Source organism: Xylocopa sonorina, chromosome 5, assembly GCF_050948175.1.
Source record: "Xylocopa sonorina isolate GNS202 chromosome 5, iyXylSono1_principal, whole genome shotgun sequence".
Taxonomy (NCBI): Eukaryota; Metazoa; Arthropoda; class Insecta; order Hymenoptera; family Apidae; genus Xylocopa; species Xylocopa sonorina.
Genome location: NC_135197.1, coordinates 6,101,348 through 6,129,118, shown reverse-complemented (window position 1 = coordinate 6,129,118; position 27,771 = coordinate 6,101,348). Strand labels below are relative to the sequence as shown.

General features: G+C 45.8%; 1 protein-coding gene and 1 long non-coding RNA gene across 3 annotated transcripts in view; both read left to right on the top strand.

The window, feature by feature from the left end:
- Positions 1–27,771, top strand: part of Cv-c (RhoGTPase activating protein) — a 246,395-nt gene that overhangs the window by 100,994 nt on the left and 117,630 nt on the right. The window lies entirely within an intron of this gene.
- LOC143423585 (uncharacterized) lies at positions 13,341–25,142 on the top strand. The gene is made up of 2 exons (XR_013101838.1): positions 13,341–13,780; positions 25,065–25,142. It is a non-coding gene; the product is annotated as an uncharacterized LOC143423585 (long non-coding RNA).

Sequence of the window (27,771 nt, the reverse complement as noted above, 5' to 3'; positions counted from 1 at the left end):
TAATTTCGAGTCGTACGAGCAACACTGATCGCGAGGAGGTAACGTGGTAACGCGTCGAACGGTTTACCGATATTTTCGACGTAATCGTTTATTTGCCTTGCGATGGTATTTCGGGACGCGCGATTCTTTGACGGGCGGACGGCTAGAGCGGAAAGCTGACGGAAACGTCGCGCGACGAGACCGATGAAAGGGCGTTGCGCGAAAGTAGAAGAAATTGAGACACGCACCACCTGTAGGCACCCTCTTTCCCTTGGAGCTTGAATCTTTGATCCGGCAGTATGGTCGGTCTCCGTCGTCGCTTTGTTGTCCCAAAAATAAGCCTCAGATGTAAAGGGCCGCGGCTGTAATACCCGCGTTCGCATTGAAACGGTAGTGGCTAGCAATAGGAGCGATGGACGTTGAAGTAGAGGTACCGGTTCGCGGGTATTATTATATCCACCGTTAACGGAATTTTTGGCTTGCGTTTAACGAGTAAGCGGGAAAGCGAAGTTGCTCGACTGTTTGATGTTTCGCCTTTCTTTCGCCGGATTTACCGTGCTGCCTTCGACGAAGCTGTTTTAATGCAGGTTATTTCAATTTTAAACACAGCCTCTGTTTCAACCGATATTTCAAAGTCGCATTTCCCACCAGTCACCTAATTGGTCATCGTGAATGTTATCTCGATGATATCGACGCATAATATGCGAAAAATAAAAATCTTCCTGCGGGAATATAAATAAGGTGAACCGAGGAATAAAGGCTAACAGTCTTTCAAAGATTTTTCAATGCATGTATCCATGCTAGAAAATTATACAGCAACGTTTCGTCCCCCTTTGCGAATCCTCTGTGCTTTCAAACGCACACGTTGGTATAAAAGCACGTAACGTCGCCTCGTGTCGTCTCAGAATATGACGTTCGCTACTAAGATCCGCGAATTGGGTTTCCACGCGTTCCTTCTGGTACGCTGATGTTCAAAATTGCGTTCGAAGAGACAACCATCCACGTTAGTTGAAAACAATGCGACAGGGTGCAAATTGATATAAAGATTATTCGTTTCGATACACGCAGACATCTATGTATATCGTCCATTTCCGCGTTCAGAATGTGTGTCACCGGATATTATCGATGCAGACGCACGCGTTAGAAACGCGGACGTCGCAGACGAATTTGAATATCGGGTCTACAATTATGCAAATCCGCTGGCCGTGATTTATTGGGATTCTTAGAGGGCAAGAAGAAACGCGGGGGGAAAAGGTATGTACCATGGCGGTTGGAATTATACATTAACGGGAATTTTATTACCGGCTTTTCCTTTATTACCCGTTGTTAAACGACAGACGAAGAACGCGCAAGACGCTTTTATTTAACGAACGTCAGCGCACGCGAGTTCTTTGCACGCCTGGCGGGGCAACTCGGGGCGAAAATCCATCGATTCATTTTGCTTTTAATTTCGTTGAAACTGTCACGTTGTACGGTTCAAAAGCGAATCATCGCGTTCCCGCTTCAAATTTCCGCGTTTCCGTCCCCGCGGGCTTTTTGTCAGCCGGATTCACCTCTGGCGTTGCGATTCCGTGGAATACCTGAAAACGGATGAACATTTCCCGCGATTTGTTGCGCGGAGATAGCTGTTATTAATTCGTATTAATAACAGCTGCAGTATTCGGAAATAGTTCACATTCTACAGGCAATTTTGTGTTGCATTTCCGTTGAATCTTGATAAACAAAAATTCCGCACAAACGGAAAGCGGGTTTGGTATTCTGGGAAATTCGATGATAAATTCTGCGATCCTATTTATGTTACGCGCCAGATACTTTGCTCGTTTTACGAAAAAGGATCTTCAATTACCTTAAGTGGCTCATTAGCTGGATCTCGATAAATCGAGCAAGGAGAATTTTTTTAGAGCCCTGAAACGCTTCTTAACGAAGTGTATAGTTTATCGTAAAACAGGGCGCTGCGAACGTAATTATCGAAGACGCTCTTCGCCCTTGGACGTAGTAATGAAAAATCGATAGCGCGAACCTTCGTGGCGCGAATACTCGAAGTTCGAATCGATCGAGCGTATCGTCGAGCACTTCGAGAAATTGGTGTCGAAACAATCGCTCGATGTTCTGTAACACGTATCGTAAAAAAAGTGAACAACTTCCACTGGAAAGCCGTAGAAAACGTGAAAAAGTGCCCTTGTATGTAGCATGCTTGAAGGACAACCTTTTCGCGTTTCGTTTAAAAAAAAAGTGAAACATCGACTGCAACCAATAGCCTATCGATAATCGAATATCGAAGATAAGTACCATGTGGAACCGTGTTTCGACCTTCTTTTCTTCTGCAGCATCATGCTTCTGATGATTCGTTCCATTGAAAGAAATATCGTTTAGACTCCAAAGGAACTTGTCCCATTAAATTTCTAAGTTTCATTAAAGGTTACCAGTTTATGCGAGAGCAATCTAAAATTTCCTTATCGCCATGGCTTGCGGTTTCTCGAAGACCCGCGCGCGTATCTGCATTTAACTTGATAGTATTCGTTGAAGTAAAATAAGATTGATGATCGCGAAATTATACCGGTGTAATGCATTTGTCACTTTCTGTATCGAATAATGTATCACGAGCCCATCTTCCTGATGGAATCTGCTATATTTCACGGCGACGTTTCCTTGTCCGAAAGCATCGAGCGTGCATTTTTTACTCCGCTGGTAGAAAAAAAGCCGATAAGAGGCAGGATGCGTCATTATTAACATTCCTGATACGAATTACCGTAATGATAGGCCTGATCAATGTATTAACCGTGTTTATCTGTCGCATAAAGCGGCCGCGGGTAATTTTATACCCGTTTTACGTGAAATTAATTACGAATACGTTTATATAAACCTCAAGGATCGCTGTGTACGCGGAGGTTTAAACGAAAACTGGGTCAAGTCTACTCCGATAAACCTTTGTTGGTTGGTACCGTCTCAAATCAGTGTTGGAACCAGCGTTCGTAACGTTAATGAATTCAGCTGCCGCGCTCGCGGGTTATTAATCAATGCGCGATTTATACATTTGTCGCATAAACGTATTACCCGGCACGCGAAGTAAGGCAATACCTTTTTTTTTTTCGACGCAGGAAGTTGCCATTAATCGACGTTCTCTCCGTGCATCGAGAATGCGACCACACATTTTTCAATCATTTGTCACTGGTGCAACGGGAAGCGGTATTACCTCCGCGGCGGACAATTTTCTAATCCTCTTACACTCGTTTCTTTTTACCGTAAAAGAAATTTCAACGCCGCTAAAAAGTTAATCTACATAGTGCTACCTCAGCTGGCTCACAACAGAGCGTGTAATAAACGGCGAAAGCATAAAAACCCACCGTTATTACTGTTATCAATATCAATTTCGAGCCGATAAAGAAGATTAATAGGATTACGATCGAAGGAACGATTAAAAATTGCTGATCGACTCGGACAGGGTTAGAGGGAGCCTGGAAATACCCCCTCGGACTTTCTAATGGTCCGTCGTCCCCCGTCCACCGACTAATGGCCATTTCACCGAGGACGCGGACGGTTGCCGCGTAAACGTCGTTGGCGTCTATCGAGCAGGTGATTTGATCGGTCCGCACGGGAAAAAAGTCCGGGAGACGCTTGCGCTGCGGCGGTGACGGCGGCGGCGACGGTGGCTTTCGTCCCGTCGGCCAATGGAACACGGTGCCAGTCGTCGCTATCACGGGCACCGCGGCGCTGGCCGCAGTTCACCAAGCGGCGTCCACGCGACTCGCGACGCGCGTCTCCTCGAGCTGGTTACGCGGCCGCCGAAGAGGGCTTCTCCAAAGCCTCCCTCGAGGTGAAACCGTCGTTCACGCGTCCGCGACGTGTGCGCGATTCTTCTCAGACGACCGAGAACCACCCTCAGGACGCGTCCTCGTCCAACCCCTCCGATTTTAGGTATCGATCGTCGAACAGTGCTCGAGGTTTCCTCTTCGACGTGAGAACGACCGCGATCTCGAACCGCGGGTACGGGTATGCAGCGATTTATCGAGTGCAGTTCGAGTTTCGATCGCGATTCGAACGAATAGTTGCTTGGATCGTTTGAACGTTTTAGGGGTGAGTTGTAGAAGGGAGACATCGTAAGTCGCGCGCCAATTTGTTCATCGAGGTACTGGATTTTGTCTTCTGTTTTTAGCGTTGGTTTGATCTTGGTGGTTTTGGTATGGTTCGTGGGTTAGTGGTTATGCTTGTTTCGCGGAGGATGTGGAGAGATAGGGGTTGTTTAAAGCTTCGTAGGTTAAGGTGATTCTATTCTTACTCCGTGGAAGTGTCTGTTGGTGGTGTCCTGGCGGGTTTTGCGCGCCAATTTCTTGGCTACTACGCACTTGAGATACTTAGAAGATATCCATTCTTTTGATATAAACGTTGGGTGTAGTTGATGTGTCTTTTTAGTAGCCATTAGATTTTTAATCGTTCCATTTTCTCTCGTCCGCATTTCTGAGAAAGTGCAGCAAGTACCTTTCTGTGACGTCTGTGATCGTTGGTTTTAATCGATACGACTTCAATGTCTGCACTCGAATCTTCTCTCCAAATTAGTTGTTTGGACAATCATTATGGAAATTAATTTTATCAGCAGTCTCAAAATAGAATAAATTTAGTATCATTGAAAATACCTAGCAGTTCGAATACTCGGTGATACGTGTCAGCCATTGATCACACTACGTTATATTTATAGGTTGCGTAATAAGCCGATTAATCGATTTGGTAATTGCGATACGTTTTCTAATTTCAGTTACACGCTGCGATATTTTATCATACAGACTACGATCACCTTTGTTACAGCTCTTTTTCATTAACTTTTATTCTCTCATCCCTTCAATATTAATACCAGAACATTTATTCTTTCGTTTTTTTTTTAAATGCTTTCATATTGTCAACGCAAAATCGTCGTGCACATGAATTCAAGTCTACGTTGTATAGTTTCCTATTTCTTACATTTTTCGACGATTAAACAATTATAAGACAGCATTGGTTACGTCATACTCAAAAGTTGAACGCACACGTTACCCCAACGGGGTTTCATAATTACGTAAAGCAGGTGCCTTTTGTTGTGTTCGCATTACCCGCGGATGTACGTTCAGATAAAAGTGTCGTGCCTCCTCCACGGCTAAGGATCTCCATAAAAGGCTTTTTACACTTCCAAACATTTATGAAACTCACAATTGCCCCGCAAAGTGCTTTCACGAGGAACGACAGTTAAGTGATGCCTCCGTTTTAAGGCGCATTAAATATGCAGCCTTTAAAATTCCACCCGTCGAATAGTGTCTGCCTCACATTCGAATTCGAGACATTTATTACTTATGTCTGGACATCGACAACATTGACGCGATCAACGCGCAAACATCGATAACATCTCTGTTTTCGTCAGAAATCATTCAGACTGTCATCGAAACGTGAAGTACGATTACGTGGACGTCCGATTGCATAAATCACTGATCGTATCTGTCGAACTTGTATCTTAACCAAATTTCAGCTCGTTTTACTCGATGAACACCTGAGCACACAGCTGGGCGACAACTTTTCTCGCGCGAGACAAGTTCATCACACGCGTTTCGTCTACAAATTAAAATTTTTTTACGATCGAATCCCAGCTGGTTTTAAAGAAAATTTTCATTTATTCGTATCAGAACTGATGAAAATTAATTGGAGAAAGAGGAGACGCGATCGAAACGATTTCCCGACTTTTCGATGGAATTTACGTCAGTCTGAATTTCTCTACGTCGTTCCGGACGAGAGCGGTGGACGAAGTTAAATATATATTCACGCTGAGGGCTGCTCGCAGGACCATAAAATATTTACCGCGGCGTGACACGGGGTCAAAGAGGCAGACTTTATTGACAGACGGAACGACGAAGTTTACAAAATTCATCCGCTCTTAATTACCGCCCCGCTCGCGTTTCATCCTAATTATTCATCAGCCGTCTCTCATCCGCTTCCTGTTCTGCAGTCGCGACTTTTATTAAGTCCTCTCGAGCGGTCTGCCATCGAGTATCGCGTGCATTTTATATCAAGTTAAAATGCTTCCTGAAAATTCGACTGTCATCCAATGTGAGTTCCGATACACGAAGACGCCCTGCCATTTGCCTTCAGAATTTCGCACATTCTCGCTTCACTGGAGTTGTAACTATCGAGACGACAATTAGTTTATAAGAAAGAATATAAATCGCGCAGTGGCGCTTCTTTCTCGACACATTCGAAACTGGTAGCGATTCGCGCTCGCATCGAATATCCCGCGTGCTTGTCGGATTCGAAGAATCGAAAAGTCGAAGCTTAGCCGGAAAATTTCACTCTTGCGCTGGCGTAATTTCATTTCACCGCCGTGTATACCCTTATCCACGCTCGGTTACAGTGTGCGCGACGTAGGCGGGAAATTCAATTTCGATGAGTCGTGTTAGCTCGCGACCGATAGGAGGCGCGTTTCAAACAAAATGCCTTCGGTAAAGTTCAAAGGTTTTCCATGGGACGCGGCAGTGACAGTGATCACCTATAGACGCTCAGGCCTCGAACCAGGCTGAACACACTTGAGTAAATATCGAACGCGAAGGTATTAGACCTTGCGCATCCGATATCAGACGTAGCTGCATATTTGGAACGGCGGAACGCGCTCTCAGTACGAATTATGGATCCGATCGGAGCGGTTAGATACGTTTCACCGTCGAATCGGAGCTGCTCCATTTTCCCTCACGACCAAGTAATCTCTGCCAGCGTACGAATTGAATTCTTGCCGCGCGACTTCGACACGCTGCGCGGAATAATCTAGTTAAATCTACTTAACGAGTCAAGGATAAGTCGGACATCGTGAATGGAAGGAGTATTGTTTCAAATGCGTGCCATTAATAGTTCGCATCGCGCGTGCCTCAGTCTCGAAGATCCCAACGCGCGCCGAGATTTGCATCGTGATGCGCGAGAGCTTGAGAAATTTCAGCGTACATCCGACTATTTCGATACCGATATCGACTTCGAGTATCTGTAAATAACGAAGCGTACTGATACGCGAAACGGGCAAGACAAACATTGAAATTCGCCTCGATAAAATTCGCACATTTCACGCGTCAATCTCGATACAAATCGCAACGTGAACGACACCTTTTAGAAATCGCTGAAACAGATAATAACATCGGATCGTATCCATCACGTATCAGTTAATTACACTATTCAATACGAGCATCTCTTCTCACCTCTCATGTTCAATTTATCCGCCTAAATCAAATCTCTCTGAACTAATATAATTTTTCACAGTAGTATAAACCTATTATAAGTGAAACTTTTGACTTGATGCTGACTAACGGTCATTCTCGGAGTCGAGTTCCCTCGATCTGACATTTTTCTCTAGCCGTATCCGTTCCGTTATCAATTAATTGACAAAGGAAGCGTATTTATCAGGCTTTCATCTGAACTGGTGTCGAACTGAGGCGGACAGGAAGCTGGCTGGCCGATGGCCGGCCGCGTTGATCGATATTTCGGTCTGGAATCCGTCGCGTGTCAATTGGCGAACGACGTCTCGCAACAATACCGAATTAAGATTGATCTGTCGATCGTGCCCGCGGATAACCGCGTTATTGTTACGCCCGGGAAGCGTTTAATCTTGGCATTAACCGCGTTCGAACGCGCGTTTCGAGCACCCCGTTCGTCGCGGCGGAGAAAGGCGTCGTCGGTTTCAATGGTTCCGCGGCATTGTCTCATCGTGAACTCGATCACCGTCGCTGGCGTCGGGAAGGAAATGCTGCGGAAACCTAACTGCGCCTCGACGCGTCGAAAGTAGGCTAATCGGAAGCTGGGAACGCTTGTCGCCGTTCTCTGATGAGAATGACGATGTCTTACGGCGCTAACTTCGTGGTTAACCCGTTACTCTCGGTTACCGATTTTAGGCGCTGTCGCGGGAACATGATTTAGTAGCCGTGTCGAGTCCCTGAACGAATCGAGGAAAGTTTTAGCGCTTTCGAGGGTCTGCGAACGACACGCTTCGCTTCGAACGGGTGAAAACAAGCTTTGAATAAGATTCGATAATTGTTTAGTAGTTCTTCTTGTTCTCGTCTGTATATTTTATGCGTTTACTTATATATTGTAGAATTTAGTGAAATAGCATAGAACATTGTGATTTAGTTTGTTATAAATAGTATAGGATACGTCGGCTAGAGATAGGTATTTTAAATAAACGAACTTATTTTTTCGAGATCGCCACTTATTTATAGGGAGCTTTATTAATACGTTTTATACCGTCCCAGATTTATAAAACGATCTGGTTAGTGCTCTAAACGCCCCTCTAAATACGAATGAATCAGCATCTGCTAAACTTACGTCGAAGGGGTTCACTCCCTTCGAAACGATTACATACACTTTCGAGAAATTTATATTTTCGGCGCGATGGAGGGCTATTTTTACCCGCGTTTGATCGTTCCACCGGATTTAGTTCATTCCCGAACTCTCGACGTTTTTCATTTCGTGCCCGTTAGAATCTGAGACAGGTTAGGCGGTTTCGAGCCTTGAAAAATGTTTGTTGCACACCCATAAACGTATCGCGGCGAAATTCTCAGCCGCGCTCCTATTGCAAATATACTCGCGCGACGTGACGAACCAATTCAGACGCGAGTCCCGCAATCGTACATTTGTTATTAAGATACGCGGTATAAAATTGGAGCTAATTTTCAGCGCGTATCGGACTCGTATAATTAAACAATTTGTATAAATTATCGGTCGAGCCAACGTGTATTAACTGCGCGGAGTTGGGATAACTGGTTAAACAAATTTACTAACGGGAACTGTGACCCAACAATTAATTATAGCTGTAAACAGCAATCTTTCCGAGATTTTTCCAACGATTCGAATGGTGTCACACTAGGACGATCGAGTCGCGATTTGTCAACGAGTTCTGGTTCGACGCGCGCGCGCTGAACCCCACCAAGCCTCCGATGATGATTTCACAAGCGTGACCGATTAGACAACCAGTTTTACCGGCTTATAAACAATCCGCCGGGTACGGATAGCGTTAATCGAGGCAACGGCGACACCTGCTTCGATCGTTCGCTAAATAACGAAAATAAAGTATTTAGCGCGCGGTACTGGTAGCCTCTCGATTAGCGACGACACTATGAATTTTAATAAGGCCCCGGCGCGCAATTAATTTCACGTGAAATTAATTCTCTACGAAATCAGATTTCCTGCTTTCCGTTAATGACCGTTCGACTTGGACTGTGCCGCGCATAATTTCAGGATTCGATATGGTTTAAAGATATGCAAACAAGTTTCAATAATGTATGCAGTTTATTCGCTTGCCAACTGTTGAAAATGTCGCCAGGGCTGTCTCATTAATTTGAAAAACTTCAGTAGATTCCGACGATAGAGCGCGTACGATATTATCGTTTGATTCACGGTGATTTCGATCATATTCAAATTAATTTACTCGCGCGATACGAGTTTAGAAACGATGACAAGTAAGTGGCACGCGTATACCAACAAATAAATTAGACTTCTAGGACGAGCGACTCCTACAGTTTTCACTTGTGTGTCGCATAAAAAATCAGCAAATCAAATTCTTCCTCGGTTCTAGCACGATTTCGGGAACACCCTGTACATCGTTGGAGAACGTGGAATAAAAAGATCCAAGGGGACGCAGATAAGATAATCATTTCGTAGCGATGGTTGAATTTTTTGCGTGCGTACACGGCATCGAACGTGCTCGTAGGAGAAATCGGGATTGGTCGCGATTCACGAAGGAGAATCACGACAACCGTGGCAGATAAGCTCATCGATGCTTATTTTCGTCGTACGTTCTTCTCGGGAGAAGGGAAGCTCGCGAGAAGGCGTGCGATCGAGATTTCTCGAGGGAGTCGCGTCAAGTAACAGGCTAATCTTAACGAAACTGCGACTAGATGGAAAATTTCTAATCAGTGGTTGTCACAATCGGTGTTTCAGAAATAATTGCATGAGATTGTATAATATCACGCATAAAAGTCGAAGCGTCTGTAGAACAGGCGTCCACAGTGGAGAGAAAGGGTAGAACATTTTCCGATTACCGTTCCAGCCGGAAAATGTCCGTGAAATCGTTCGCGTAACGACTCACGTGGCTTCCTTGTCAGCCTAATTCACTGGCAAGGTGACAATTAGCGAGCGCTGATTCGACAAGCGTAAGCAATTAAGCGGGCTGATTTTTCGGCGAACTAGAGTATCCCCGGAAGTGTCAGACGCCGGTGAACAAGCGCTAATAGCTTCCTCCGGGCTGTCGCGCACGGTGATAATGCGACAAAGACTTGTTCACCGGGAGCAACGCTGCTCGAGAAAGTGACGGTAATTTGCATAAACTGAACTGGTCGTTTTAATTTCGTTTGCGACTGTTCCACGGTCCTCGTCGTCGTCTAGTCGATCGTCTAGCCAGGATGAAAATTGAAAATCGAACGTTTTAGATTCTCTCGTTTCAGAATTAATTATATCTGCAGCGATAACATTAGAGATATCGTTGGTCGCCTGTTTGGAACAATTTAAAGCTTTATCGGTTGTTATTAATATTTTTTTTCAGCTAGTTCGGGTTCTTTTAATGGGAAGGAAACTTGTATAATTGTATGGTAATTATCGAAATTGTTTCCGCTGCTTCTTTTTTTGTACGTGCATTAAGAGTTATGACAGAGTTGCAGTTGTAATTGATGGTTTTTATTGCATTATTGATTACTGGAGATATCGCCGGTCGTTGTTAGACTCGCGCTGAGATTTATCGGTACAATTAATATTGTTTCGCAATCCGATTTCTTGTGATAGTAGCTACGGAATTTTTTAATACGCGATTCTTATAATTGCATTCTTGTTTTTCTATGCAAATCGAGAATTGTTTTCTTAAAATACGTTCCATAGCAAACGCATGACAGTTGGCACAAACGATTGACAAGGGTGATTAAAATTTCATGGGAAAATTGAAGTACGCATTCTTCTTCCAATGTTCTTCGTGCAGTTCGAAAAAGATAGAGGATTTTGTCCCAAGAGAAAATGTCTCGAAATCATTAATTTGAATAATGAACGTCGATCTAGACGAAAGAAACAACGCCGACCGAAAAGGCTGTGCACGTAAATATAAATTGCTTCGAAGCCCTGAACGCGTTGCTCGACTCTCGGTGGTCGAGTCGAAAGTCCGATGGCGTGATTAACCAATGTCCTCGAGAGATATCGCGACAGGACCTGTTGAAGTCAGGGGTCGGTGCTCCAAGTGCTACAAATCGCTCGTTAGTCACCGTGATTACCGCTTTCCTTCGACAATATACACCGCGTCTTTGGCGATAAATCTTTCTCGCGTTTGTCGTCGAGTGGCTGTCGAGCTAACTGGGGATTGGCAACGAGCTTTTATGCGTTTATCGATGAAATTCCGCCTGAGCTCGCCTGTTGCACCATTTACAAAACGAATCTGTTCCTCGCTACAATTTCCACCATTTTTTCCGCTTCGAATAAAAACAATTTATCTGGCTCGAATGATCCCGAAAAACTCTTCGATGGTGCTTCGTAAACCCTGTATATTTCATGAGCGTGCACGAGAAGAAGGATGTTTGTTTTCAGAACAAATATCTTTCTTTTACGATGCATTCACCTGGGAGGATACAGAAAAATATTCGTATCTTTCTAAATAAATCAGAATCGAATGAGTTGGGTACAGTTTTATCAAAGAATCTATTTCAGTAACGCTCGTGAAGATTGCTTTCCTCGTTTAGCGTCACTGGGAATTCTCATGAATTTAAACGGACTGCAGAATTTTCGTGCAATATCATAGTCCGCGCGGGAGCTACCGTCAATCCGGAAAGTGTCTGCCGCGAATCGTAGTCTCGAATTCCCGCAGCGTTTTCCGGTGGCGAGTCAATATTTGATGGGGCAAGCAATACGCGGTCATATTCGAGCCTCCTCGAACCGCATATCCTCGACGTCGAAAAGCGAATTCGGTCGCTGGTCCGTTTTTCGATATTCTAGAAGCCCCTCGACGTCATATTTGCGCGTCCGCAAACAGGCGTCTAGCCGCTGGTATATACCTCTCAATAAATCTGTCCAAGGCGGTCAAAAGCCGCACGATTGATGGACAAATTAAAAAATCGATACTTTCGCTGGTCAAACCAAACAATTTTTCTGAGTCACAAAAATTTGACTCTGCTTTTAAATGAAAATTTCAAACCTATCCGCGATGCTTCCGGTTCTCGCATTCGTACATACTTAAAAACAATTTCTAACTCTGTTCGATAGAAATATTGGGGAGATTGAATTAGCTCTCGTTCGCTGCATACCCGTCTCTGCCACGATAGATTTTAAGTAGAACCGCAAACTCGAGAGTTTCGCGAATTTTGACTTCAGCTCTTCCTGTTGTTCGCTGGAAGTTTGAAGTGGCTGCAGGTCTCGTTTCGACGTGAGTGAAAATGAATATTGACTGGATCGTGATGAGGAAAAGCGAGGAAGATCTTTAAGGAAAGCGGGAGAATCGTTCGATCAGAGGGGAAGCAAACTTCGACGGAAATAATGCGAGGTGGTGCGCAATTCTTCGCACCTGTTGCGAGCGCGGACACGTCTCGAAGAACGACTCTGGTCCACCTTCGCGAGTTCCTTCGAAGCGTTCTCCAGCTACCCACCGAGGATCGCGTGATGTTGCTACGTTCGCCTGGCAGGGACAAGAAAACGCGATAAAAGCTCGAGAGGTCGAGATTTATTGAAAAGCTAATGGACCGAGTTCGAAGGTTCTAAAAGAAAACGGACGTACAAGAAGCTCGAAGGTGAAATCAATTTTGCAACATTAGCTGCCGACACTTCGACGCAGGATAAAGTTGGTATAAACGAGGAAATGCGAAATTGCGAAAAGAACATGCTCCTGGAAGGCGAAGTGAAAGTTTTTTCGTCATCGAGTGCCGTGAAATAACTGAAGAGTCGTAGTTAAGGGGATATCAGATTTTTTAATTAATTTCGCCGGGAGAAATCGAACGTGGATCGATACATTGCGAAACATTTAAATCGACCTTAACGTTTTTTTATTAATTCTTATCGGTTGGAATAATTGAGAAAAAACGAGGGTGGGAGGGGACGGTCTCGAGAATCGATTTCCGAGAACGTCGGCTGGTGCTCAAAGGTGAGAACGCCGGAGAAACGATAATGTAGGATTACATCGGAAACCGCAACAAGTGGTTCATTCTTCAAGGAGGTTCATGGAAAGTTCCTCGAGTTTTTCAAACGAAATTCCTCGGTCGAACAAAATTGGGGCAAACACGTCTCGAGAGATAATACATTCCCTCTCATTCCTTACCTCTGTCTAGTCGGACAGAGATTTGTAAGCCCATTATTCTCGCTGGATCATCGGGACGCAAACATTATGTGAAATAACAATTAACTTTTTCTCTCGACGAAGGAGAATTCTTCCGAGCGAACATGATTTACGTTTCTCGGTACACAACCATCCATCTTGAAATGAATCGCGGACCGAAGCTCTCGTTATTTCTCGAGGGAATCCTGCATTAAGCTAACAGTAACGCGGAAGCAAATTCTCTCTATTCGCGTGGGAAAAGTAACGAAAGAAAAGCAGCAAAACTGGAGGGGAAAAAGCGAGCGGCGGAGAGACTTCACAAGATTTACCGGAAGATGTCTTCCGAGGAAGGTCGACCTTCCACTCCAGCTAGTTCCGGTGTGATCGACGATAGTGAACACCACGGGGGTAGCAGGAGGATGTCGCACTTCAAGGAATACAAGTTCTTCCGCAGCTTCAGCGCGAAAGTGGAGAACTGGCCGATGCGGAAAGCGGAAGCTCTCTGGCGTCGTATGCGAGAACGGAAAATTGCAGGTGAGACATTGCTACGCGCGGATTGAACGTGTGTTTGTAATTGATGTTAATCAAAACGCCGCCTACCGTTCCAGCTTACTTAAACTCTCGTTACATCGCGTAACTGTTCATCCGACAAATTAACGGGCCATTTATCAGTAAACGCACCCATCAAACTTTCTTCCAAACCCGTCACGTATGATTTAAAAGAAAAAAAAAAGAAAAAGACTCCGATCTCTTAAAATTACATTTTAATGCGACGGTTTCCATTCATTAATTCCCCGTTTCCTCGAGCTTAATCGTATTTTAATCACGGCAGAGTCGTCGGGTAGCCCAGTAATTGATCGAATCGGCACGCACGTGCGAATCGATCGCGGAAGTAGCCGCTTCTCTCGATGCTCGCGCGCGGATCAAGGGAAAGGAAATTCGCGCGGTTCATCGCATCCCTGCGCCTCTTAATTATTATGCCGAATAATTGCCGTAGTTAATTATTGCGCTCGACGGTGCGTCGGTGCATTTCGGCCCGTGGCCTAGACGCGCTTGCGTGGACGTCACAACGACGTGAACAGGGGGTGAAATGTCACCGCGTCTCTTCACCCTTCGCGTCGTCCGTTCGATCGTTTCCGGTTCGTGGAGACCCAGTGACTGTCACATCTTGTTAGCTGATCAGAAATTCCGATTGCCTAGTTTATAGGTAGCAATTAGAGGATTCTGTGTTTAGATAGTCTCTAATGACTGATTAATTTACTGAAATCTGAAATGCTTTCACAGCGAATGGATTTTAAGCTTTCATATGATCGCACGTGGACGTGTTATATGTGGACTAGTTTTACATAGTACTATGGAAAATCGTCGCGTTGGTAATAATGAATATTTTTGTTTAAAATGTCCATCTGAGTTTGTAACTTTCTACAATTTGTCGAAGTTTTTAATGAGTGTAGTGTTACACGTAAGCTAATTTCCGCCACCCTATCAAATGAACGCGGCACAATGTTCGGAGAAGGCACCACCGCTCAAACGTATATACGCGTTACCATTATTATCAGGACGCAACGTGTCTGTCACGAGACAAATGCAATTGTCCTAGTTTGAAATTAGTTTGACTTAATAGTAGTTGCTAACACTGCAGCAAGGCCAACGCGTTCGTCCCACTTCAAACTCGATTTCTTGATAGTCCGGATTAATTCCACGGTTGAATCACATATGGTAAAACGCGCGAGCTTTTCGTTACACGATCCCTTCCCCTTTTTCAAATTGCGACAACACCTCGTCCAGTAATTCGCTGATTCATTTTTCACCGCGTTCGACAACCGATCGGCCCAGCCACTTGCATTTTCCTTGTTCCACGTGAAAATAGAAAGTTTCGTAAGCAATAAAATCAGTTTTCTTTCCCTACCGGTTCGTTCGAAAATAGAAAGTGTCGGAAGCTAAAAACCAACATTTCTCCGTCGCTTTCGCAACAATCGCAACCGCGAAATGTCAACCAATAAACAATAATTATAGTCATTCTATTTTCTACAATGGCGAGTCGCGTAATTCGAACTTTCGAGTGTACTGTTTAATATTCAGAAGAAACCGCACGCTACGATTAGATTTTTTCCAGAGATCCATCGATTTCGAATGGTTCCTCGAACGCGTCGGGAAGGAGGAATCGTTTCGAACGATCAAATCATAGACTGCGTCGGATAAAGCCGCGTGATTATATCACTTCAGGATAAAGACGATACTCTCTGCGCCACCGATGACCGATAAGATCCCATCACGTAAGCTTCCGCCATTGTTGGAAAGGGATAACAGCAATTACGACGGCGCTGGTCTTATCGAGAATTATATCCCAGTCACGAATCATATACACGCGACGTGCAATCGTCCGTGTCTTATTATTTTAATTTCCAAATTTCCAGCGGTGAAGAACGGCTGAAGTTATATCCACGCGTTAAGAGGTCGAGTCGCGAGAACACGAGGAAATGAGCGCAGAGAGAGGGTGGGTATTGGCGCGTGGCATGCAAGATAGAGTCGCAGTCCGTCTTTTGGTGCTTTTTGCAGTCGGATGAAACGGCAGAGAGACTTTAGCTGGCAAAAAAGAGGTAAAACAGAATCGGAGGACGAATGGAAAAGAATATGAATTGAAACGAGGCCTTTGACGAGGGCAGATAACGAGGATTTGTAAAGAGCGTACCTGATGCGAGGACGCGAAGGTTCTAATTTAAATTTCTAATTACGGAGGAACGTTATTTCACAAGGAATTAGTCTTTTATCATTGCTTCGTGTTACTTTCACCTAACTGTTATTCCATCCGTCGCGTGAAATTGCCATCGCCGTGGATTTTCAGAGAAATCGTGTTTTCCGGTGGCTCGCGTTGTCCGAGAAAAACACGTTTCTTTTACGACGCCATAGATTCTTGACACTTAACATGTGTGAAAATACTTTCGAGCCGCGCGGCGCGCTGTAAACGCGAACGACACTTGCCAGATGATTTATTTCAGGAAGGGAAAACCTCGTGATGTATTCCAATGCGATTCCATTTACGTCTGCGAATTGACTTCCTTGATATTAATATTTAACAGCTGCGCGAGATCAAATATTGCGCGTGTGTTGTTTAACTTTTCCAGGCAGCCGTGCAAGAAACAGCGCGGACGTGGCATTTAGAAGCGCGCGCGTTTTTTTGCCGGGATCTCCAAGAGAATCGCGAGTCCTACATCGAATTCATTAAATCGCAGAATCAGTAGAGTAATGCGGTCACATACGCGGCTTTGTGGAAATTCCGTGGAGCTAAAACTACTCACAAAGGCGCTCATAATTGCACTTTTCTATTCGATCCGCGTATAGTATATGGGTCAGCCCCGTTCCTGGCAAGACTCGGCTTCATGTCGTCCTCTCTCTCTCTCTCTCTTTTTCTCACACACACACACACATACACGCACGTACACGCATGTACGCGACGCTCGAATTTAATTATTGTTCGACAATATTCGACGCTTCGCTGACTGTTCGAACGGCCGCTGCGCTTCAACGAGAACCTTTGAATCTGATTCATTTAATTGGAAAGTATCGAGCACCGCAAACCGGCTGCGAGATTCCTATTCTCCTGTTCGCGTTTAATAAAATAATAAGCAGTAATTGACACGCGAGTGTTCGAAGACCTCTAATTTCTGATTAGAAAAAGATCATTTCGCTTTTTCGACGCTGGAAATCGTACTATCAACCGCCATATTGCACCACCCTACACTAAGGAGTTGAAATACGAATCACACCCCAATGGAGAACCCACTAAACCGGAACCTGCGAGCCATCGTCGTCTTTTGAAACCCTTCGAATCGTCCAATATTTTTCAGACCTCTTAAGGGACCACCCCAACAGTACCTGAAACAAGTTGGAAACTCATTCGCACATGTCGAACAGGGGGCGAGAATCGCTCGACCGCGCCATTCAGCGGTGGCCTTCACGGTGTTCCGCTCGCGAACGCTTCCACAGCCCTTGCTGACTTCGCGTACGTTACGAAAGTGCCCGCTGCGTTCCATTGTTTCGAGCCCGCGCCGCGCATACTTTTCATCGCGACAACCCGCAATTATTGCCGCACGGTGCACACTGCGGGCAGATTTAAATCCGCGGTTTCAATTTCGCGTACACTGCCGGGCAAAAGTTTCGCGACCCGCTACGCGCGTCCACGTACAATACGATTCGATCTGGACACGCGACAGCCTACCATTTAAAATAGAAGCAACGTAGTTGAATTTCTGTTTCGTTGAATACTTCAAATGGGGGTGACAATTGGTACGGTTGAATTTGAGGGGTGCATTCGTCGGATGCGCTGCGTTATATTCATTTAAAAAGATACGTGATAATAGTTGCTTTTTACCTATTTCGCGATTAATTTTCAATCAAACTTTTTCGTTCAACGAAGCACTGATTTCTTCCACTCTTCGAAGCATTTTACGTCGCACGAGTTCGAAATATGCGTAACGATCCCAAACTTGTGGACGGTAGTGTATGTACGAGCACCGAGGCTGATAATCGCGCGGTGGGTAGGTATAGACGCTCGCGGGCCTTTCACTGCCAACGAAAGTCGTCGTCCCTGTCTATCGGACAATGGCAAAAGAAATTTTAACCCCGTTCGTTTCGATGCATTGATTCGTCTCCCCGATAAACGTAAGCGAACAATTAAGGATATGCAATTACCGTTGCTGCCCCTTTATGGGGCCGGAGTGCGCGGCTGAACGTATAATAACATGTCTAATGATAGACAAACCGCAGCACAATTACCGAGAGATGAATCTCGATAGCCTTTTATCGCTGTCCACGTGGGCACCGTGTCGTTAGCCGGGCTTTTTCCCGTCCACCCTCCGTTTCTCTTTCGCTCTTCTTTTGGTTAGACTGTCAAGAGGGTAATTAGGCGGAGATTTGTTAAGAAATCTTCGATACAGAAGTACCGTTTCGAAATCGTACGGATGGATATGTTATCGCGTCTCGATTCTTTGATATGGATTCAAATATTGAATTCCATTTCGCACGGCGTCGCGTATCCGTGAACGATGCTCGCGCGTCAAACAGAATGGATTTTAATTAGAATTCGCTTGCCACCGCACGATAGCCGCGCAGCTGATACGGTGGAGAGTCACCGTTTCGTTTATTCATGCGAGCAGCACGATTTTCGGCAAACAGGAGCACTGCCCTCTTTGATAAGCCACGAACGTTCGCACTGTAACGCATAGTCCCCGTGACAATTAACCGGTCATAAATTACGCGTAGACGCGTCGAAATTATTTGCCCGTGCTAATAGTGTCGTTACGTTTAATTGTGATTGCGAGTGCCGTAGACGCGCGATCGGGTCGCTATTTATTTCGCCAGGATTCACGTTGCATCTGTCGCAGAACCAAAATTTCGTTCGTTATTCCTTTCTTCCCTATTTTCCCTATTTTTTTTTACGACAAAAGGAGGTTTGTTTGCGAAACTTATTTACGACGAATCCCATCGTGGAAAGGATTCGTGACCTTTCGGATTTTCTTTTCAGCAACGGAAACCGCCTCTCGACGAAGTCGTTGACACGCTCAAGTTGTCCCGTGTAGCGGTCTAGTCAGGATCAAAAGATTATATCGTAAAATCCTGCAGAAGCCAGACCCGCGATCGCTGAGAGGGTCATGCTAATCCTGTATAGAGTCTTTCTTTGCTCGTAACGGAGCTTTTCCTTCGACTTCTTACTCGTTTTACGACGCGCACATTTTTCTGTGAATAACAGAAAGAGCGGCGGACTGTTACGCAATTTAATTTATTAATTGACTGGCGGATGACGCGCGGAATTTATTGCTGATATTTTACAAGATATTTAATTGGTATCCAGGATAAACGCATTCGTATAGAACGCCGATATTATAACATTTTCTAACCGTTAAAGGATCTTGAAACGTTCTTGGAGTAATCTTTGTCCTCGGGACACGAGTGCTGCTAAATGCTGACTCTGTTAGATAGAAGAAGGATCAAAAGATTCCTTTGTGTCGAGCGCAATTATACCTCCCTACTTTACTGCAACGCGTTAAAACGTCATTGGCAGCAGCGTGTCTGTGCTCCGTAACGAGTTCTGAAACGTTGCTTGTTCCCTGCGCTCTTTAACAAACTTCCCTCCCGTGACGTAACGAAATCTCGATCGCAAAGGCGCGCGGGAACGCGAGCGAGAAAAATGCCGTTGAGGATAAATCAGAGGAAAAAGTATCCCGCGTCCGACTTTGAAATGCCTTTCGCGATTTAGATTGATAGGGGAATACGATCAAAAGGGGAGAGCCGGGTGAACGTCGGGCGGGAATTGCGTAAACCGGATTAAATGGCCGATAAAACCGTAATGGAAAATGATTAATCGCGGGACCCGATGGTTTAACGGCGTTGCACCGAGCCGAGGTGAAAGAATTCGTTGATTTAGGTAAGACCCTTGGCAACCAGCACGTGCCGAAGGCTATTCACGAGCGTGGCCGTAATCACAGCGAGGCGGAACGTAATTTCCATCAACGGTTGCTCCAACCGCGGGATAATCGTCATCCGACCCGAGGCCAGCCGTTTACGAAGCTTTTGCCGGGCCCGAACGTTAATCTCCAATTATTATACTCCCCAAATATTTCGCAACACCCAACGGGGGAACACCGCTCGCAACGATCCGACGATGGAATCGAAGTGAATGTCCCGTCGATCGATCCTCCTGCATTATAATCAGGGCGACGCGTTCCTTCGAACGGTACGCGGACGAGCGACGCTTTTTCGCTTGCAAAATGTGAAAGGTGCTTCTTTCCCTTCTTTCCTCATGTTTTTTTTTGTGTTTTTCTTTTTTAAATAGCAAGCGCGGGTAGCTTCGGAGCTCGGATTTATCTCGATGAACTTTAACAGAGTAAAGGCTGTCGACGCAGACGGATAAGATGGATTGATATTGCCGGCGGTGGAAAAAGCGAGAGAGAAATTAAGAAAAAGGATCGGCCGAAATATAATGAACCGAGCCGGTAATTCACGAAAGGGCGGGATAATACGCTCTCTCGTCGAAGGAATTCGGGGCCATTGACATTGACGAAGCGGCAAACGCGATGTCGGATCTGGCCCGTGCGCCTCCTGGAAGAGGATTAAAAAAATGATTGGATTGCGTTCCAGTCGCGTGGAATCGATTTTTCACGCCGGTAGAAACGCTGGTAGAAATTCGGCAAGACGAAAGAGAGCGAGTTGGCCGCGGAATTCATTGCCGGAGGTTTTCGCAACTTTCGTCGCGCCATCACCGCGGGTTTCGTACCTTTTTTCCTTCGAGCCGCAACATCGTAGACATCTGGGTGTAATGTTGCGGTTTTTCTTTCAGCCGCGCTGCAGCTCGAAATATTTCGCGCGTGTACGCGTCGTTGATGGGAAGCTAAGCACAACGGGGGTGGAACCGCCTAATGGCCACGATTTGTTTATCCTAATGCAGAAATAGATCATGAATGAGCGTGCATCCCGAAGAACGGTACGACGCGTTACATTTTTTCACGTTGCTATTCATTTTCGTAAGCAGAAGAATCGATCGATTGTTCGTTTGAAATTTAGTTCGTTTCGTTTAAAAGTATCGCCAGGCGATAAGCATTTTGTACGATGGAACTGCAATTCTTAACAACTCCGCGCCATTGGAACGGATAAAAGAGGCTGACAAGCAGCAACGGACAAGCGTTGGAAAACAATGGTCCTCTTGTATCTTCATCGAGAGCCTTGGCAAGCGTTTAGCAGATTCAGCGTCGCGATTAAAGGCACGCCGTGGCACTCTCCGCGTCCGCGGAGAGTTGTCGGCGCGAGTTACCCCGACTGCATAGCTTGCCCGCGGAAATTGCACCTGTCGACCGCAGCCTGCGCGCACCTATCGATTCCCTTCGAATTAAACAGCCACCGATTAGCACCGATTTACTTTCTACTGTAAAATCGATACGCTTTCCACGCGCCTCCGTTTCGTTCAATAATTCATGCTACGCCAGGAACGCAGCTCTCATTCCAAAACTCGAATCACAATCGCGGGCCACTGTCCGGTTGCGTAAGCTGTTTTTTTCTTAGGAGTAACTGTTTCTATGATTAGTTGAAAGTTTCATGAATCTCGGGGCGAGAGAAAGGACGGGTCGACCGGTAAGATTTTCGAAAATCTCGATTTTCTCGCTGCACTTCTCGAGCGCTGCACAGTCGTCATAAATCAGAGGGGAACCTGGCGCATCGAAAGGTACAAGAGGCGAAACAATGAACCGGTTAATTAGACGCTGATGACACAGAGAACCGAGACACGCCCTGACAAACGAGAACATTACGCGTGACGACAAATTGCAGTTTAGAAAGCGCGCAACATTTGACTGCGCGCACGTTTCTTTCGGTACCTGAGAATGTTCTGGCCTTCCGACGAAGGACAATAGCGGCGACGAACAGACCGCGTGTTCTTTTCGATCGTTTGCTCGTGGGAACGTCGCTGGATCGCTTACACGCGGAAAAATCGCGACATGCTAACGGACCATTAAATGGACCATTAAATCGCGCATACGCGATGCGATCGTACCGTAACCTTGGGGTTTGACAACGGAATTCGAAGTGCGGGTAGAAATTGCAAACGCTCCTTCAATTTCCTCTGAACTTCTGCGGCTGACTTCGTCGATAGACCAAGTAGGTAGCCAAAGCGTTTGGTAACTCGTTCGCGAAAGATTTTCTTCTCCATCTTGCAATCCAGGATCTAAGTGGGGTCTGTTCGTGAGTCACAGTACTTCGGATACGTTACAGATTCAATAAATTTGCGTATGAAACTAGCTTTGGAAAAATAAACGTGGAAATAGCGATAGATCGAAAGGGTTTCGTGTCCTTCGCGCGATCTTTATGCGAGTAATAATTCAGTCGGGAATTATAATTCCCCTGAAAATCGTAACGTTCACTTTCTACGACGGCGCGCGGCTATTATACGGAGCCTGATGCAAATCGTCGGATTTATTATGGCGCGGGACGGGTATGCATATGAGGGGATATTTCGCGTTTCGCGGGCGGATACACCCCGTTGATTACGCTTCTTCCGTCTCTGGCTGCCCTTTCTCCGGCTGTCTCCTTCGACTTTTGAATTTCACGCCATTGTTGTCCTGGAAGGATGCCGCCTTCGAGCCCGTTGCACGTCGCGATCCGCAGAAATTATGGGGCCATCGGTTTGTTAACGTTACGAAACGAGCGGCTACGATTACGGCATCGATTTCGATTTTTCTCTCGCTGCGCCGCTGAGTTTCTACATTTCTGGCTTACGGTACGTACACACGCGTGATTACGTTCGCGTGCACGTATAAACGGAGGAACAGCAATTTTCTCCATAATTCTGACAATATCTGTGCGTCCATCTGAAAGTAAAAATGTTTAAATTTTCCAATTCCTCAATGGTTGGCATTAGATTCTTGTCAGGAGTACTGTGCATTAGATCTCACGATGAGATACGGGCTTGGTTATTTTCCCATTGTTGTTCATTTTTCGAGACAATGAATTCCACGTTCAGAGATAAAGAAATTTATTAAATGACCGACACTCGCAATCACGAGTGGTGGAATTTATTATTATACTTAGGTCCCGGTTGAACCGACACGATGTTATCTCGCCCGTTTTCCATCCGCGCGGTTTATCATTATCGTTTCAAGAACTGTCATTTTCTGCGAAATTGTGGGAGGAAGGACGGAGTTCAGCCTAGAAACGTATTTTTTTCCCCTGGAAGCACATCCAGGCCGATTAGTGGTGTGTCAGATAAGAACGAGGTACGTCCTTCGGATAAGTATCGAAGCAAAGAGCGCACCGGAAATTGGACGCACTTCCAGAGATGAACATCACGCTGTTCATCGTGGAACATCCGCAATTTCCTTTCGATATTACAGGTACGTCTCTCGAACAAATATACGACCAAAGATTCAACGGTCGACCGAAGATTCGAGATAATTATAGAAAGCTGACGAATGAAAATTTGTTTGCAAGACCTGTCAATTACGTACAGTATAGTAATTAAGAAATTACCAGTTCTGTCCCTAACGATAGGCAACACACGATACTCTCTAGCATACGTGGTTTGAAGTTGAACGCGTATTTTTGGTGCGTTCACAGATGCGTTGTAACATTCGTTGCAGGAACACGCATAAATTTCACGATTAAATTTAAAATAAGAACGATTAAATATATTTAATTATTTGTATTTTAATTTCTAAACGTACACAAGAAATAATGACGCTCCAAACGATTAAACAAATTTTACTTTGAGACGAATCTCAACTCGATAAGATTTTCAATACCTGTCGAAGGGAATACGCGATGCGCTCGCATCTCGATAGATTGCGAGCAAAATATAAATCCATCTGACGTCAAATTGAACAGTACGCTTCGCAGTTCACCGTCGTGGAATTCGGATTCCTCGAGTCCCCTGCTAGGAATCGCTGGCTCGTTACCGAGGCAAATTACATTCAAATCTTATCGCGTATATAGAATTGCTTTGAGGAGCTTATTGCTCGTAGCTTCGAAGGGGACGCAAAAAGTGTGCTACCGGAATCAGGCTGGGAATTATCCCTGGTACAAGTATTCCTCAGTTCCATCTTCAAAGCGAGCGCGAAGCGCACATGAATACAGACACCCGATCTATCCTTAAACATTTCACGTACTATTTCACATCGTACACGTGAATAAATGGAATTTTAATCAAACTTCCAACTCGCGACTAGAATTAGCGCCAGCTTAATAAACGAGTATCAAATTCCACCATTTTTCATATAATTTCACGACGATAATTAATCTGATCTTTCCACTGCTTTATCTTGTATCTACAAGTGTCCCATTGACATTTGAACATCGTTACAATTTAAATACACCACGCACGTGGTGTGTAATTTCGAGCAGAGACACCTACGTGCTCGTTCGCAACGAGCAGTGTTAACGTTGAATAAGCGTTCGAAATAATCATCGATGCCCAATCGTGCCACCGATTCGGCGCGTTATCCCGCCGATTTAATTATATCTCGATCGAGTTTGACTCTCTGATATCTCCGCAATCACGTAATCAATCGCGGCCTGGTTAAACGAGCGAACCTCTCTTACGGCATTCACTTAGCAACAACCGGCCATTCAATGAAGCGTTACTTTCCAGCGCTTTCGCAAACGCAACGGATCGACGTCCCTCCACTATCATTAGACCCAAGACCAGCTCGCCTAATCGCTTCCCCGATCGTTTATACGCCCCGATACGCGGCTCGATCGCGGTACGTAAGCCCTGATCGACTTTTCTTCCTTTTCCTCGCTTTGCACCCCTCGCCACATCGCCCTCTCCACCCCCCACCCCTAACTTTTAATTCACCGACTTTAATACGCCGACTTTCATTCATAACTCGCTCCAGGAAGCGTACACGATCGAGAAACGCTCGTTTCCTGGGACCGGCTTCCTCGAGTTTCCGCGTTTCGATCGTCCCCGTTTTCCGTCCGGCGGTCTGTTGGCTCCGCGAAAGGGGATGCACTCGAGCGTTGCACGGTAACGCGCAGATGCATACGCGCCTTTATGGTTTTATGGGTCGCGCGAAAGGTCACACGTCGGCGAGTTACGCTGTCGCGTGGCTCGTCTGTCATGTCGCGCGGATGCACCGATGGTTATCCGTCGCTGGTATTCGTTCGTTCGCGTTAATTGGGCGGAGGAGTTGGTTACCCTTGCGCAACCGATTTCTCCACGATATTAAATTGTCTAACGATAAGAGAAAAGTGAACCTTTTCGTGAAACGAATTATGAATAATCTCACTTGAACCAATACTCGTTTAACGTTCATCGTCCCTCTTTCTGTTTCAGGTAAGCATCGCGCGATTGTAAGACACCTCGGCCTATCGTGGTAGCAATTGAAACAGTAAATCGCGGCGTAAGTACGCTCTACGGTTTTAAGGCTCGTCCAATCATCATAAAATAGTGTCCAAGAGCGAGTCGTTAGAGAAGGGTGGAACAGGGGTTCAGAGGGTTGGGGACGCGCGATTTGCATTTTCATGGGCGTACGTAGAGAGACGCGGGTTATCCACCTTCAAGGTGGACCGCATTTCGACCCAGTCCCCTCGCGACGTGGATCGCGAAAAATGCGAGCCACGCCGCGCTCGTCTGCCTACAGGTGCGCTTTTATCTGACGCTCCACGCGCGATCTCGCAGACTCGTGTACCGTTGGCGAAACGCTGGCTGCGTTTTCGGGATATTTCATTGAAATCAGGTGAAAGTCGAGGCATTTCGCGAGGAAACGGGTTGCGTCCACCTACCACGCGCGAGAGGTTCGAAGAAAGGCGATCGAATTTGCGTTTCGAAAGGGGAACGCGTATCAGGGTTGACGTCGGGAAGATGGAGGGTTCCGGCGATGAAAGAAGAGGGATTTGCATGCTGTTTCGACGGACGTAACTTTATGCTCCATTGTTGGGATTACTTTTACCGTCCGGACGAGTGGTTGGCGAGCAAGTAGGTGTGATCCCAGGGAAATGGATCTGAAATTACTTTCACTCCAATTCGAAGATATCGTTCGCAAATCGGACGCGTTTAACACGCAACGCGGTCTGAATAGCGCCGCGTGATTTACGATCCATCCGACCTCTCGATCACGCCACGGGGTATCTAGTTCGAGGGATAATTATCAGGCGTGCATTGTCTTTAATACCATCGCGGGTAACCAACCTGGGAACCGCGCGATAACTGTAATCACGAGCAACGAAGAGCATCGATTTTTATTTTCTAGCTCGATGGGAGCCGGAGTCGTGAGAGCTTCGTTCCCGCTGTCGATTCGACACGTAGATCATCGTCGTTTCGTTTTGCGTCACGTTCGATGCATCACGTACACGCGATCACGTGCCGGTGTCGGAATTAGTTGGTCAATTTCTGAGACGCGATGATTCGCGACGCGACGGTTCCGAGCGGCTCCATCGCTACAAGGGGAAATTAATAATTTCTCTTAATTCCTCCTGATTAATATTGTACCGCGGCTTCTGCAAGCTTCCGAGTGTCCACGTTCGCGATGCACACGATCTACAGGCTTGCGCAAAATAACGGTGCAACTACCGCGGGACTAAATATCGAATTGGGAACCAAAGGGTTGTTTTCCGTTTCTTAATCTCTGCGTGACGATACCTCGAGCGATCTTCAACTGAATTATCAGACCGTCGATATTTTTTAAAGCGAAGCTACAAATTTTTATTGCGACCGTGCAATATCTCGTATGTACTTTATGTACTTTAATGAAGTCGCAGACGATGGAAAAGGGAATCAGAATCCGCGGAGTGCGTTAACTCCGCGAGGGGTGCGTGGTACGCGTATTGATAAAAATGGAATTCCATCGGGTTTATGGCTAAATTTGGCTCTCGTCGCGTCGTGGCCGCGTTTCTACGTTATCATCCGCGCTCGCCTCGTAATCCAAACAGTCGTTAAAATCTCCGGCTATACAGGAGGTTACAGCAGATACGTTTTACAGCCACTTCGACCTTCCCTCCCCTCGCGAGAGTTCGCAATAAACGAGGGACAGATAATAAAAGCGGGAGACCATAATAAAAAAGCGCATTCTTTCGTTATCTGTTCAAACGTAATGGCGGGGCACCGCGATGCGTTTACAGGCAGCGCGTTTAGACGCATCGCGGAATGGGTCCTTTCTGATTAATCCTCGCCCTTAAAACCGAAAGCACTCCCGACGCGTAGGTGTAAATAGTCGACATTAATTCGCATGATCAAAGAAATTAATTCGCATGATCAAAGCTTCTTGTAACAAAACGGATGAAACCTTTGCATTCGCGAATCAATAAAAAACGTCGTTGCTTCGATTAACGAATCAATCGTTACGCAATTGGACCGTTTCATTTTCTGTAACAGTACCTTCATCGATGTACAGTTAATACATAATGAATTACACGTTCGAGAATGGAGAATCAAGGTAGTGATTAATCGATTAAGATGAAGAGAGTAATGAGGCAGGTTCTAATAGCTTCTTTCCGATTGTACGCTCGTGTTCTTCGCGATGATTTACGATCGCGCTCACCTTTCGAACAATTGACGCGCGATTCGCCCGAATTCCGCTGGAAGTTCGAATTCTAATGCAGACGGACAGGGGAAAGCCTCCAGAAGAAGAGATTTACAGCGAAACTCGGCGATGCACTGATCGAAACCACGCTTTGCCACACGCATACGCGCGTTTCTCTCGATTTCAAATCACGACGATAGCGGCCCATTAATTTTACGATGATCCCGCGACTCCCACGATCCGATACTAAGAAACTGATAGTTATCTGCGCGTATAATCTTACACACAGGGCGGGGATTACTCATCCCATTAAGAATCATTGAAATCCGCGACTACCGCGGCGGGTTCTGCGCGCGTAAGAAGAACGACGCGTCGTAAAGGTCTCCTCTCGGCGGGAAATAAACGAAACGCTGGGTGAGAAACCCGGCGTCCGAGTTGACTCGCAGTTTTCGTGCCCGCAAAGTGGCAATCGGTCGTTTATCGCTCGTAAACCACCGCGTCTCCTCGCGGAACTCGAAGCGC